At 41.6% G+C, this 13341-nt stretch overlaps 1 protein-coding gene across 2 annotated transcripts in view; it reads left to right on the plus strand.

The window, feature by feature from the left end:
• The window catches only part of ANKMY2 (ankyrin repeat and MYND domain containing 2), an 821123-nt gene that overhangs the window by 626204 nt on the left and 181578 nt on the right, over window positions 1–13341 (plus strand). The gene's annotated exons all lie outside the window — the stretch shown is intronic.

A 13341-nucleotide genomic window follows, 5' to 3' on the forward strand; every position in this document is an offset into this window, starting at 1 on the left:
GCTCCACTCTCACCTCTGGACATTCTTTCCCCAAAGGCACCGGTGTCCGCCTCTATACCCTTGCATCCACAGGGACGCAGAGATCTTAAGCCTCAGGATGCTCCACTGGGTGCCCCTCACTCTTCTGAAACCTCTCCAGTGTACCCCTCTGAAGATGTCCCTCAGAAGAGGTTTATGCAAGAGGAAGCATTTAGACTCCCCAGAGGAGTCTGTCACTTCGGATATGGACCTAGATGAAGATGAACAGTCCCCACAGTCGTCTTGGAAATACTTAAACAGAGAGGCGGCTGGAAGTCCACCAACTCTTCAGCAGAGGAGTCTTTATGTACCTGAAGGCTTTTGGATCTCACCTTTCCTCCACTTGGGTGTCTCTGCCTTTCGACAAACTTATGGATTTTGTTTGTTGAAAGGTGTGATAGTCTCCAGATTCTGTGGAACCGGCTCCTTGGAAGCTAAATAAATTCATTACCTCTCCTTCGGACAAAAATTTTGTAACTAAGGGAGTCCCAGTAGATGCTATGTTGGTGGCGGCAGCCACCAAGAAGGAACTGTCAGAGACGTAGTCTTCTGTCCATCCACCAAACAAGGAGTCTCGCACAATGGACAAATATGGAAAGTGCATTTTTTTCGTCAGCGACATTTGCTTTTAGGTTGCTGAATTACCTGACTCATTTTACCAGATCACAGAGAGTTCTCCTGAAAGAGCTAGGAGATACTCTCTAAGGTTCAGTAGTTGAAGGGGTGTAAGAGAAAGTTTCTTCTCAGCTGTCACCTTAAATTCAGTGTTTAACTCCTCCATGAGACTGAATTCTTATGCAGCAGATGGAACGAACAGAGCAAGTGGGTTCAGGGATTTCCCTAAGGAGACATTCCTGGATGCGCTTGTGTGACTTTGTGGAGCCCTTTAAAGCTTCCTTGTGAATGCCCCATTTGATGGCTCGTTCCTGCTCAGGCCTAAAGTCAAGGAGACATTAACCAGGTGTGAATAAGAAGGAAAGATGCACTCTGCTGTAGGAGTCCATTATTCCCTACCTACCAGACCTTACCTCAAAGGTCAGAAAGGTAGTGGGAAAATGTGGTTTAAAAAATCCCTGAGGGCTTTCCAGGACACATGTAGTGATCCTTCCCCCAGGAGCAGAGGGGAAGTAGTAATGGAAGACTCCAACCATGCAGCAGAGGGGTTCCGCAGAATCAGGGCGACCAGGAATCCTTCTTTGGGTAAGCCCTTTCAGTGCTCCTGAAGGGAGGCCCACCTGTCCATCTCTGGAAGCAGTCAGGGGCCACTTATCTTTGTACCTAAAAGCCTGGGTAACAATAACAAAGGACAAGTGGGTACAAAGCATCATATCCAGAGGTCACTCTATACCCCTTTCCTTTCCCCTCCCAAGCATAAAAAAGATCCCGGATGTTCCACCCAGTCAAAGGGAACAGGCAACTCTAGAAATTCAAAAGTTACTAGACAAAAGAGTTATCCAAACATTCCCCGCAGACCAAATAGGATTTGGAACTTACTCAAGGATCTTTTTAGTTCCAAAGAAAACAGGACTGGAGACCAATTCTGGATCGCGGCAACCTAAACAGTCTGTAAAAAAAAAAAATCAAAGTTCCGAATGTTGACACTGCAGTGAATACTCCCATTTCTGGGACAAGACAATTGGATGTGCTTGATAGACCTCCAGGATGTGTACTACCACATAAAAATGGACAGGCAATCCAGGAGACACCTGCACTTTCAGCTGGGAGCCAGCCACTATCAGATTCAGACTCTTCCTTTGGCCTCACTACAGCCCCCAGAGTTTTCACCAAGTGTATGGCAGTAGTCTCTGTTCACTTGAGACGCCTAGGATTCTGAGTGTTTCTGTACTTGGACGACTGGCTCCTAACCGCCACCACGGAGCATCTACTTACAAAAGTGAGAGACACCACCTTGCAGCTCTGCTCTCAACTAGAGATCACAATAAACTACAAAAAGCTGCCTTGCTGCCATCCCAGTGTATCATTTTTATAGCGCTTTGCATGCGGAACTTGTATTCAGCTGTTAGGGGCTTGTTTTAGTTGTTTAACTGAATCTGTGGTAGTTGTTTTATAAACTGTAACTTCTTTTTGACTGAATCCTAATGTAATGAAAACGCTCAACTAATACAGCACTTTGCATGCGGATCTTGAATCCGCTGTTAGGGTCTAGTCTTAGTCATTTTAACTGAATCTGTGCTAGTTGTTTTATAAACTAACTTTTTTTCCTGAATCCTAATGTATTTGTTCAAACAAGGATTATAACTTAGTAATTTGTCTCAGTCGCTTAACTGAATATGTGCTGTGTTTACTATAAACGCTCAAAACTATAATAGCACTGCACACATGGAGCACCTACTCCTACTGTCTGTTTATTAACATAGTCACTAGACAAGGTGCATTCAATGCAATATGTCCCAGTTGCTTAAATTTAGTCTGCTAATTAATTTTATAACTGCTCATAGCAATTAACACTGTGCACTAGGAACTGATTAACACAGTTTTACCTATCTGTGCTTTATCTGTGATATTATGGTATTTGATAGAGTTTAACTTTAATTTCATCTTAGCTGCTATATCTATCATTTGCAGACTTAACTGTGTATGTTTAAAACTGTTTGCTTGTGAACTCTTGACTCCTGTACTGCCTGCCTCATTACATTTTTCTCTCTCCTTGCATGTTCCAGCTTGTGTTCCTGCCTGTCCTGCTCTAACCACCTGAATGTGCCCTACTGGAAGTCCATGATAAGAACCCACAAACAAGGAAAATTAAAAAAACAAAAACTAAAATCCCATCTGCTCCCTGAGAGTCATTCCAAGCAAGGAATTTCAGTGAAAGTATGTATACTGCTTTAACCATTTTGTAACAATTAAAGGTGGTACATAATTTCTACTAGGTCGCAGTGCGCTTCCCTGCCAGGTTAGCCAGCAGCCAAACCCCCCTTTTCTCACTTAAATAACCCCTACTCTCCCTATTATATTATACCCCGTATCCTGAACTACGATAGCTCCCTCCTTCCCCTAACCTGCTAGCCCCCTCAGGGGACTTTGCTGCAACAAACTGACTGCCCACTAGGTGGCACCCCTCTACCATCTTGCTGTCTCTATTACTTTACCCACTCTTTACCATATCTCCCCTACACAGTTCCTAGACATCTCTTTTATTGCTCACTCCCTCACTATTGTCCCAGGATTACCTATCCACATATCACTCTACTAACACCCCATCTCTATCCTTCGTAAGCCTCTTACCTTCTTCTACTGTCTTTCATCTATATATCTATCTTCAACTCTACTTCTCTGTAAGTCTCTTACCTTCCTATAAATCACTGCAAACTTACCTTCAGGCTTTCACACTCTACTGATTTGTTTTCCTCACATTCTCCTTCCTTTGGCTCAACCTGCTCCATTCACCCTGCGGGCTCACTCCGCTCCCCTACCCTTCCCCCGAATCCCACCCACCCCAGCACCTCTACATTTATTCTTCACATACTCCTCCCACCTATATCAATTAACTAATCATAGTCCTCTCCTTATTACCCATCCCACTCTTACTTCTCCCACTCCCCTATCCTATACCCCTCTTTTCTCTTAGTCTCCTCCTGTAAATTAATATAACCTCATCTACTTCTATAACTCTCCTCCTCATTAAGCCAGTTCACTTTCCACTATAATACTCCCTTCACTACCCCCCATTCTAAACATGCCCTCCCCAATCCTCCATATTGTCCGGGTCCCTTGCTCCCTTCTTGTACTACTAATTCCTCTTTATTATGCTACTTCTTACTCTTCCAGAGCACCCCCATGCCTACCTTCTACTCAAACTATCCCTTACACTCACCTTCAACCACTTTTATGCACTCACTTCCACTCCATATCCTCCTCTCTTATTCCACCTAACCTACTGTATCTATTCCATCCCAAACACTTCTCCACCACAACAAACACTTTTACTCATAAACTACTGCTATCCCCAAACAGCTTCCTACTATACAAACCCAAAAGGCTAAAAGTTACTTCCTGTAATGTCCTAGCCTTGTTTGGAGATATCCATCCCAACCCTGGCCCTTGTCTCATTACAAACAACTCCTTCCTCCCACCCCTACTTCTCCTACTACATTTAACCCTTCCCCCCTTCCCCTTCTTCCTCTGCCTTCTCTCTCAACACTCTTAAGTTCTTCACTATCAGTGCCCAGAGCCTTAATAACAAAGTACACCAAGTACAAGCTTGGATTAACCACAACCAACCTGACATCTTAGCCATCTCCGAAACCTGGCTAAAACCCCATATTGCTGACTCTGAAATCTTACCTCCTGGTTTCCATATCCACAGAAGTGACCGATTAAATAAAAAAGGTGGAGGCTCTGCTCTAATCTACTCTAACCTTCTTTCCTTAATCCCTCTTCAAATCCCAACTCCACAATTCAAAAATTCTGAACTAACAGCAAGTCTCCTATGATTGAATAAACATAAGAATATCTGCATTATTTCCCTATATATCTCCCCAGGTGACAACATCTCTACCCTTGAAAATATTCTTTATTGGGCCTCAACTGAAATAAAATATAAAACTTACATTCTAGTCAACGTTAATATTGATTGGAATAAAATCAACATGAATTCTCCCTCCTTATCCATTAACCTCTACAGCTTCACCCAAGTAATCCACTCGACCACCCGTCCTAACAAAAATCACCCCCCAGGATCCATCATAGACTGGATCCTAGTCTCCCATCCAAACAAAATAATTCTCTCTGGCACTATCCCAGACATCTTTAGTGACCATCTCCCTGCTTTCATTCATTGCTCAGCTAACTCCACGCAATATCAACACTGTTACGTTCCCACTCGTAATCTTAGCAACTTCAACCCCACTACTTTCTCAAACATTTTTAAACAAATTAATTGGCAAATCCTAAATACTCTTCCCCTTGACAAAACTGTAGAACATTTCAACTCTGTCTTCCTAAATACTCTTAACTCCCTAGCCCCTCTAAGAAAGAAACGAGTCAAAGCTAATTCTCCTCCTTGGCTGTCCAAAGAAACAAAACAAATCATGCACCACAGGGACAAATCCTGGAAGCTTTACCAGAAAAATAAAATGCCTACTACCTTGCTCCAATACACCCAACTCCGCAACCATGTAAAAAAACTAATCACCATGGACAAAAAAAAACTACTACAATAAGCTTCAGTCCAACAATAATAAGAACCCAAAACAATTCTGGAAATCAGTTAATTCCCTTCTCCATCCAGGGTCCAGGAATAATCCCTGCCCTGACCCAAGTATAACTGACATTGAACTGAGCTCACATTTCAACTCATTCTTTACAGAATCCATAGCTAACCTAACCAAAACTTTCCCAAACTACAATCCACACAACTCTTTCTTCAACACCCAACAGCCTTAATAACTGTCCCCTTAATTTCCAGCTCAAACCATTTTCAACCATTATTATAAAAAGGCTCATATCCAAATTAAAGCCATGCTCTAATGCCCCTGACATCATACCCTCCTCCTTCCTCAGATGTGCTGCTGATGGTATTGCTCTCCCAGTCAGTATCCTAATTAACAGATACTTAAGAGTCATATGTACCCAAACTCTGGCGTTCAGCCTACATTCTTCCTCTTCACAAAGGAGGCAAAAACACCAATATTTCCAATTTCCACCCTATTGCCCTACTGTCTCCAATATCGAAAATTCTAGAAAAATGTGTCCACCACCAACTTATGCCTTTCTTAACCCAGAATCAACTCCTAACACCCACCCAACACTGCTTCCGCCCCGGCCACAGCACCATAACTGCCTTACTATCCTTCCTAGAAACAGTCAATTGAGCCCGAGATTCTGGACGACCATTATCCACAGTACTGCTAGATCTCTCTAAAGCATTTGACACCATTTCCCATAAACACCTTCTCTTTCATCTCGCCAACCTTAATCTCTCCCCTAATACTCTATCCTGGTTCTCCAGTTACCTATCAGACAGATCTCAAGCTGTCAGATGGAAGAACTCTACCTCCTCCTCCTTGCCAAAACCCACCGGCGTTCCTCAGGGGTCCATCCTCGGACCCATGCTTTTCAACATCTTCATTAATAACCTTCATGCTATCATCCCTGACATAACAGTTATCCAATACACTGATGACTCAACTTTAGTCTGTGCCGCCTCTAACCTTCCTGAACTACTGACTAAAACCCAAATAGCATTTTCTACTACTGAGAACTGGATGCACCAAAACCATCTCTCTCTCAACTCAAATCTAAAATACTACTTTTCCCTCCCGCCAGGGCTTTCTCTTATGACAAAAATGCTTTCAGTGTCCTAAGCCAAACCAACACTGCTATAGAAGTGGTCCCTTCTGCAAAACTTCTTGGCATTACCATAGATGAACGCCTTAAATTCGATATCCACATACAACAAAACATAAAAAAAACCACCAAAAGTTAGGTATGCTCTATAGGAATAACCTCTTTCTCTCCAACTCCTCTAGGCGTACCTTGGCAACTATCTACCTTCGTTACTATATGGAGCCCCTCTTCTAACTAATCTGTCTTCTTCCAACACCTCAAAACTTGAAATTTGCTATAATACAATCTCTAAATTTGCAACTAAATCCAAAACCTCTACTCACCACTGCCTTACCCTACAATCACTCAACTGGCTAGAACTCTCTAACCACCTAGACTGTCTTCAACTAACCACCGCTCACAAATTAATATTCTACCCAGATAAATGCCCAGCCTTAACAAACATCCTTCCCCCATACATCCCAAACAGATCTCTGAAATCTGAACACCAAAATTTAATCTCTATCCACAAACCTAAACGTCCTGCTGGCCAGCTTCTACTCTTTCTCTCTAGGTAAGAAATGGAACTCTCCCTTCTTCACTTAGGACAATACCAAACTCAGAAACCTTCAAGACCCAACTTTTCTCATACCTGTCATCCAAACGGAAATGTTCCTGCTTACACCCTACCTAAATTCAAGCTAATTTCCCCAATGAGCTCTCCATTCTCCTTGCTCCACTCTACCCTCGTACTATTATTTCTATTCTACTAAAATAGACTTAAGCTGACAGTCACTGATCACCCTCCAACTATTATTTCTATTTCTCCTAAAATAGACTTAAGCTGACAGTCACTGATTAAGCAATTTCTCCCACTTGACTCCAAGGATGCAAATATTGTAAATATCACAGTATTTCTATTTTCTGCACAGCAAGTTATTTATCTAAAACATCTGCATGCTAACTGCCCCCCCTTCTAATGTAAAAACACAAGAAACCTCAGATCTTTATATTACAGACAGTTGATCATGCTGCGCTGAATGGAAATACCTGTAAACTGTGTTCTCCATTATCTGTTAACTGTGTTTTTATGATGTACATTTTATGCATTTTGTATTTCCTGACTATATGAATTTTATACATGTATTTTACCTTTAACATTATGTAACCATTATTACATTGTATTGCTTATGGAGCTTTTCTCCCCAGGCCTCCACTAAAAATGGGCACATTCCAGCCCAGTGGACTTCCCCGGTAATCAAACTGAAAGTAAATAAATAAAAAATAAATAGGAGCAGAACTAGATATAACAAAAATGATGGCCATACGTCCTCCAGAAAGGGTACAAGTTCTTCATCAGGTCTTGAATTTCCTTTCCAAGAAAAAAGTACAAACAAAGACATTTCTAAGAGTCATAGGGACCATGGCAGCAGCAATACCCTTAGCACGTCTGCACATGAGAATTCTCTAGTGGCTACTTTCCACTCAGTGGTCGATGCAAGAACTGCCCATGTCCCACAAGATATTGCTAACGGAATCTTGCAAAAAAGATCTTCGTTGGGGACTATACTCCACTCATGTGTAAGTCAACCCTTTGTACTTCCCCCAACCATTAGCCGTAGTGACCACGGATGCTTCCCAGATGGGAGGGGGGGCATTATGTGGGAAAGACAGTCCAAGGCACTTGGCAGGATCACGAAGCCCATTTCCACATCTATGTCCTAGAGATGAGAGCAATGCTTTTAGCATTGCAGGCATTCCAGGACTCTCTTCCGCTGGGGACTTTTGCAATACAGACAGATGGCATGTCAGTTGCATGGTACATAAACAAGGAGGAACATGATCTTACCCCATTTGTCAGGAGGCCCTGAGAGTATGGTACTGGGCAGCGTCCTCCCAACACATTCTGATAGCAACACACATCCCGGGCAAATCCAGCATGATTGCAGATCGACTCAGCAGAGTGATTCTGATCCCTCCACGAGTGATTCCTAAAACAGGAAGTGGTGGAAAAGATTTTCTGCAAATGGGGCCAGCCTTGCTGTGACCTTTTTGCCACATCCATTTACACCAAATGCAGCAGCTACTTTGCCCTGATCCCCCCTCCGGGTCTCCTCTACTCCTTTCCTCCCTTTTCATTGATGCACAAAGTCCTTCAGAAAGCCAGTTACTTGGGAAGGGACTTGATACTCATTGCCCCATACTGGCCTCGTCAAATCTGGCTCCCCTTCCTGTGGCCTCATCTCCAAGAGGAGCCTTGGATTCTGGACCCAGTTCTGGACCTCCTGACTCATGCATCAGGGACCCTCCATCCCTCCCACCCTCCCTTCAAACCCACAAGTTGACTGCTTGGCAGCTCCGATTCCAACCATAGCCAGGCTCCCTAACCTTTCTCCTTCAGTAAAACCAATCCTAATTTTGTCTCAAAAGACGTCTAAGAGAAAGATATATAGAAGTAAATGGAAAAGATTTTCTTTGTGCTTCAAATAATCACATTGATCCGTTTTCCTGCCCCAGTAACTTCCATTTAGAATTCTTGGCAAAACTGTTTAGTGAAGGTGCAGCTGCAGCTAATATTAGAGTTTAATTAGCAGCAATCTCCAATTTCCATTTAGGTGAATCAGGCCTCAGTGTTATGTCCGACAGACTATGCAAAGCCTTTCTTAAAGGTACTTTATTAAGACCACCTATTAAAAACCCTCCAGCACCATGGGACTTGAATTTTGTCTTATCCCGTTGGATTTTTTCCCTATTTGAACCAGCATCATCCTGCAGTCTCAAATTTTTGACTTAGACAACTATTCTTTTGATAGCTACTACTTCTGCTAGAAGGGTGTCAGAGCTGCAAGCTGTGTCAGTAAAGCCCCCCTACATGCTTTTCCACAGAAACAGAATATCCTTATGAACAAACCCCTTACTTTTTACCCAAAGTATGTTCAGAACCTAATTTGAACCAATCCATAGAACTACCAGTATTTTTCCCTAGCTATGAGAATAAGGCGGGAATATATATTGCACCAACTGGATGCACATAAACAGTTATGCTTCTACTTTCAGAAAATCTGACCAACTATTTGCATCCTTTTCAGATTCAAAGAAAGGTGCTCCATTTTCTAAAGTGACACTTTCAAAATGGCTCTCAGATTGTGTAACCTTCGTTTACAAATCTCAAAACAAAGATTTTTCCCATGAAGTAAAAGGTCATTCTACAAGAGCCATTGCAACCTCTTCTGCCTTTCAGGCTAGACTGCCTATTGATGCCATTTGTGCTGCAGCAACATGGGCAAGGCCACATACCTTTATCACTCCTTACAAAGTCGATTTGGCCTTCGGGAACAGTGCTTCCTTTGGTTCCACATTTCTGAAGAATATTCTCCCTTGAGCCACCCAAGAACGATGTCGCTAGGGATGTTGTCCCAACCTAGTAAGAATGGAGGCGAGACAGTACAACATCACATAAAGAAGTTATGTACTCACCATAACATTCCATGTGTGTTGTCCAGCTCGCCTTCATTCTTACATCCCACCCTCCTTCCCCCACCCTTTTGCTCCTGGAAGACCGAGTTGATACAATTGGCTATTAGTGATCTCTGACCTTCTTGATTGCTCTGTAAGGTATTAAGCGACTCTTATTTAGTATTCTGTTTATATCTGCAAACAAGATCTGGGGAGCTCTCATAGTGCATGATGGGATAGGGTTTAGCCACAAGCTAGTGGAAGACCTTGAGCTTGTGTATAAGGCTGAGTCTGATCCGAGGATCAGATCCGAACCAAACCTAGTAAGAATGAAGGCAAGATAGACAACACACATGGAACATTCTAGTGAACTTCTTTTTTTTTTTTTTTTATCAAGATGACTATTTTTTAGTAGCATTAGCTCAGATTCAGTAGCTGTTATTTCAACATCTCAGGACATTTATGGCATTGCTCTATTTCCCTTTGCCCAGATGAGTCTGCAGCAGTCTTTTGGGAAGTTGCATATTTAGTTCATATAAAAATCTTGTTGACAGAGAAGATTGATATTCAGAGTCTAGTAAAACTTTCTGCACCACCTGCATTCACATCAAGACAAATACATAAGGGTTGAAACAAAAAAATGTGTGGAATCAGTGTACTTCCTCTGGAGATGATCATTTTCGTGCTGACAGTTAGTAAAGAATGTAGTTGGTTCTCTTTCTGCAGGATACTGTCAGCATGGCAAAGGAGGAATCTTGCATACCTCCTACCATGCTACAGCAGGCACCTTCAGATGTACACTTTGGTGATCTCCCATTGTAGGGCTACTGGACACAGCAGGAAATCTGTTGCACATCAAACTGAACTCTCTTGTACTTGCTACTTTCTGCTTTCTGCTTCATTAGCTTTAATGTGGACCTTTTTTTTATGAGTTTTTTCGCTCTGGGCCTCCACTGAAAATTAGCTCCGTCAAGCTGCAAAATCGACAACTAGCTACTAAACAAACAAATTAATTGCTTGGATACCGGCAGTCTTTCAGAACAATTTCCTGCCAGTACCATTACAAATTACTATAGACAGCACCACAGTGATATGGTACACCTGCCAGGAAGGGAATATCTTATCCTGACAATTGTGCAGTAAAGTGTTTGGGATCTGAGACTGGGTATTTTTAACAGTCTTCTACTTTCTAAGGTAAGCACATGCCAGGCTGGCAAAACGATTTGGCAGACTCAGTCAACAAGCAGATTGTCTGTATCATGAATGGCATTTAGATCCTGCAGTCTTTCAACAGACAGTGGAAAGGTGGGCTTCTCTGCCACTGATCTAGGCGACCAGTTTCCAGTGTTTCACTCAGTCCTTCACCAGTACACTTCGACCCAGAAACTAGGCTGTTGTGGTGCAGACACTAAATTTTGGTAGTCTATGATGTTGCAAGGAAGCTTTCTGTTTTGACTAGACACAAGATCAGATTGAAATTTCTTCATAGTTTCATGTAGGCCAAGAAGTACATTTCTCCTCAGTCTGTAGCTCACTAGGATTCCCTGATAACCTTTTGTCCATATTTTTGATCTGGCATTAGTGGAGGGAAAGACTTTGAACCCAGCATAATATGGTGACATAAATCTTGAGGGAGGTTCTTTGTCCAGCTCCTGTTAAAGACTATCCCCACCATGAGATTTGAACTTTATGATTTTTTTTTAAACAAGTATCCTAAAAAAAACAACTGGTTCTGTGGCCCAGTAGTTTCATTCTTAAAAAATGCTTTCCATGGTGGTCATCTCTACCTGACTTAACTTCAAATGTTCTTATATAGTCTTTTGTTGCTTTACTTGAGGGCTGAATTCCTCTCAGGATGGATCTTCATTTCCTCCAGAAATGTGCTTATTAGCTGTTGGTCTTAGTTCATTCTTTAGTTGGTATACGTTCTAGGCCTAGAAAGAGGGGAGAGCATATCCTTTATACCACTGATGGTTACTTTCAGCAACATTTCTACTTCTGTGTAGAGTGTGGATGTCATTCATTCGTCTCTGTTGCAAATAATAAGAAAAAGGCTTGAGGTTTCGTTTAGATGCTTTAATATATACAAACACATCAGGATGGATAAGCAGCATCTTTAAATATGAACTAACTAATTAAACCGAGCTTACACACATATACGTTCACATCTCAACAGCAAACTACAAAGTGGCAGTCAGTCTCACACATGCTCAGTATTTATACTCTAGTGCAAGCCTTTGGATAGCTTCTTAAAGGTATATATACACACTTGTATCTGCAGTGGGTATCATAAGTACTTCTGTCGTTCCTGGCCTGACTACAACTGGTTGACATTCAGTGCTATCTCTCTGATTCATTTTCTGTTATATTACTGACACAACATGACTGCAGTTGTATTACTTTGATTTTTCTGACTGTATACATAGTATACTTAAGTAAGGGGGCTGTACAGGGCTCATGGCTCCAAGCCTCCCTGCAAAAATTGTAATTACTGTTATGAGGTGTAGGATTTTTGAGTAATTACATTGATGTTCATCGTGCATACAGCTGCAGTCATAACAGATGGGTTAATTACATTGTTTTTCATCGGTATTCAATGAATTACCATTTGGGAGTTGATTATTTATAGTGGTGGTTTACTCCCTTCACTCCTAAAAAGGAACATTTTACATTTGCACACCAGCCAGTATTCAGATGGTTTGCTAGCTGTATCACCAAAAGGCTATGTCCCTGATCAGTGAGATGGCAGAATATTACCTCGCGGGTGAAGGTATTGTACATCTTTCTATTGTGTGTGTGCAAGGTTTATATATGTGCCACAACTGGCTTATCTTCTATGCATACCTGTGCAAGCAGTGTAGTTTGAACTTCTAGTCCTGTGGTAGAGTCTTTTGTGGGGCCTGTTCTTCAAAGCAGTTTTGCCTTGAACTTCATCCCCTATGTTTTGATATTATTACCCCTCTACTAACCTGACATTTTGAGATGCTGTCTGATTTTTTTTTTTACCTAAATGCTTGTTGCACATGCTTCGGAGGGTTGTTCAAACTAAGACATGGCAAATATGTGAATATTTGACCTTTATACTGTTAGTTGATCTTCAAGAGAGCCCACTACTGCACAGGTGTGCATTACTCCTCTCACACACACCAACACAATCATTTATGTCGAAGTACTCCAGCTGAACTGTTATAGAAAACAATGCAAGTTATTTTCAAGTTTATAATTTGATAACTTTATTAAATAAGTTATTTTCTTGCAGGTGTAACCCTTATTGATGTGAGAGAACTGGAATTCTAGGATACGTAACCCTTAAAATTGAAATCGAGAGAGACATAGTACTTGTACCAAATGAGTATGCATACTTAAACCATAGGAGGTCAAGACGTTAAGAAGAGACATAATAGAGCTGAAGAAGCCTGTACCCAAAAGTTTCACCTACTGTACATGACCCATTTGAGAATCAAACAATATGTGAATATTCACATACTTTTATGTACTGCAGCCATGTTTGTTATTAGACTTGTCTTCTATAAATGTTTGTGGTATAGTCAGTTACTGTTAGAAAACAGGTTATTTAAA

Source organism: Protopterus annectens, chromosome 3.part0, assembly GCF_019279795.1.
Source record: "Protopterus annectens isolate FY-2018-M chromosome 3.part0, PAN1.0, whole genome shotgun sequence".
Classification (NCBI taxonomy): Eukaryota; Metazoa; Chordata; order Ceratodontiformes; family Protopteridae; genus Protopterus; species Protopterus annectens.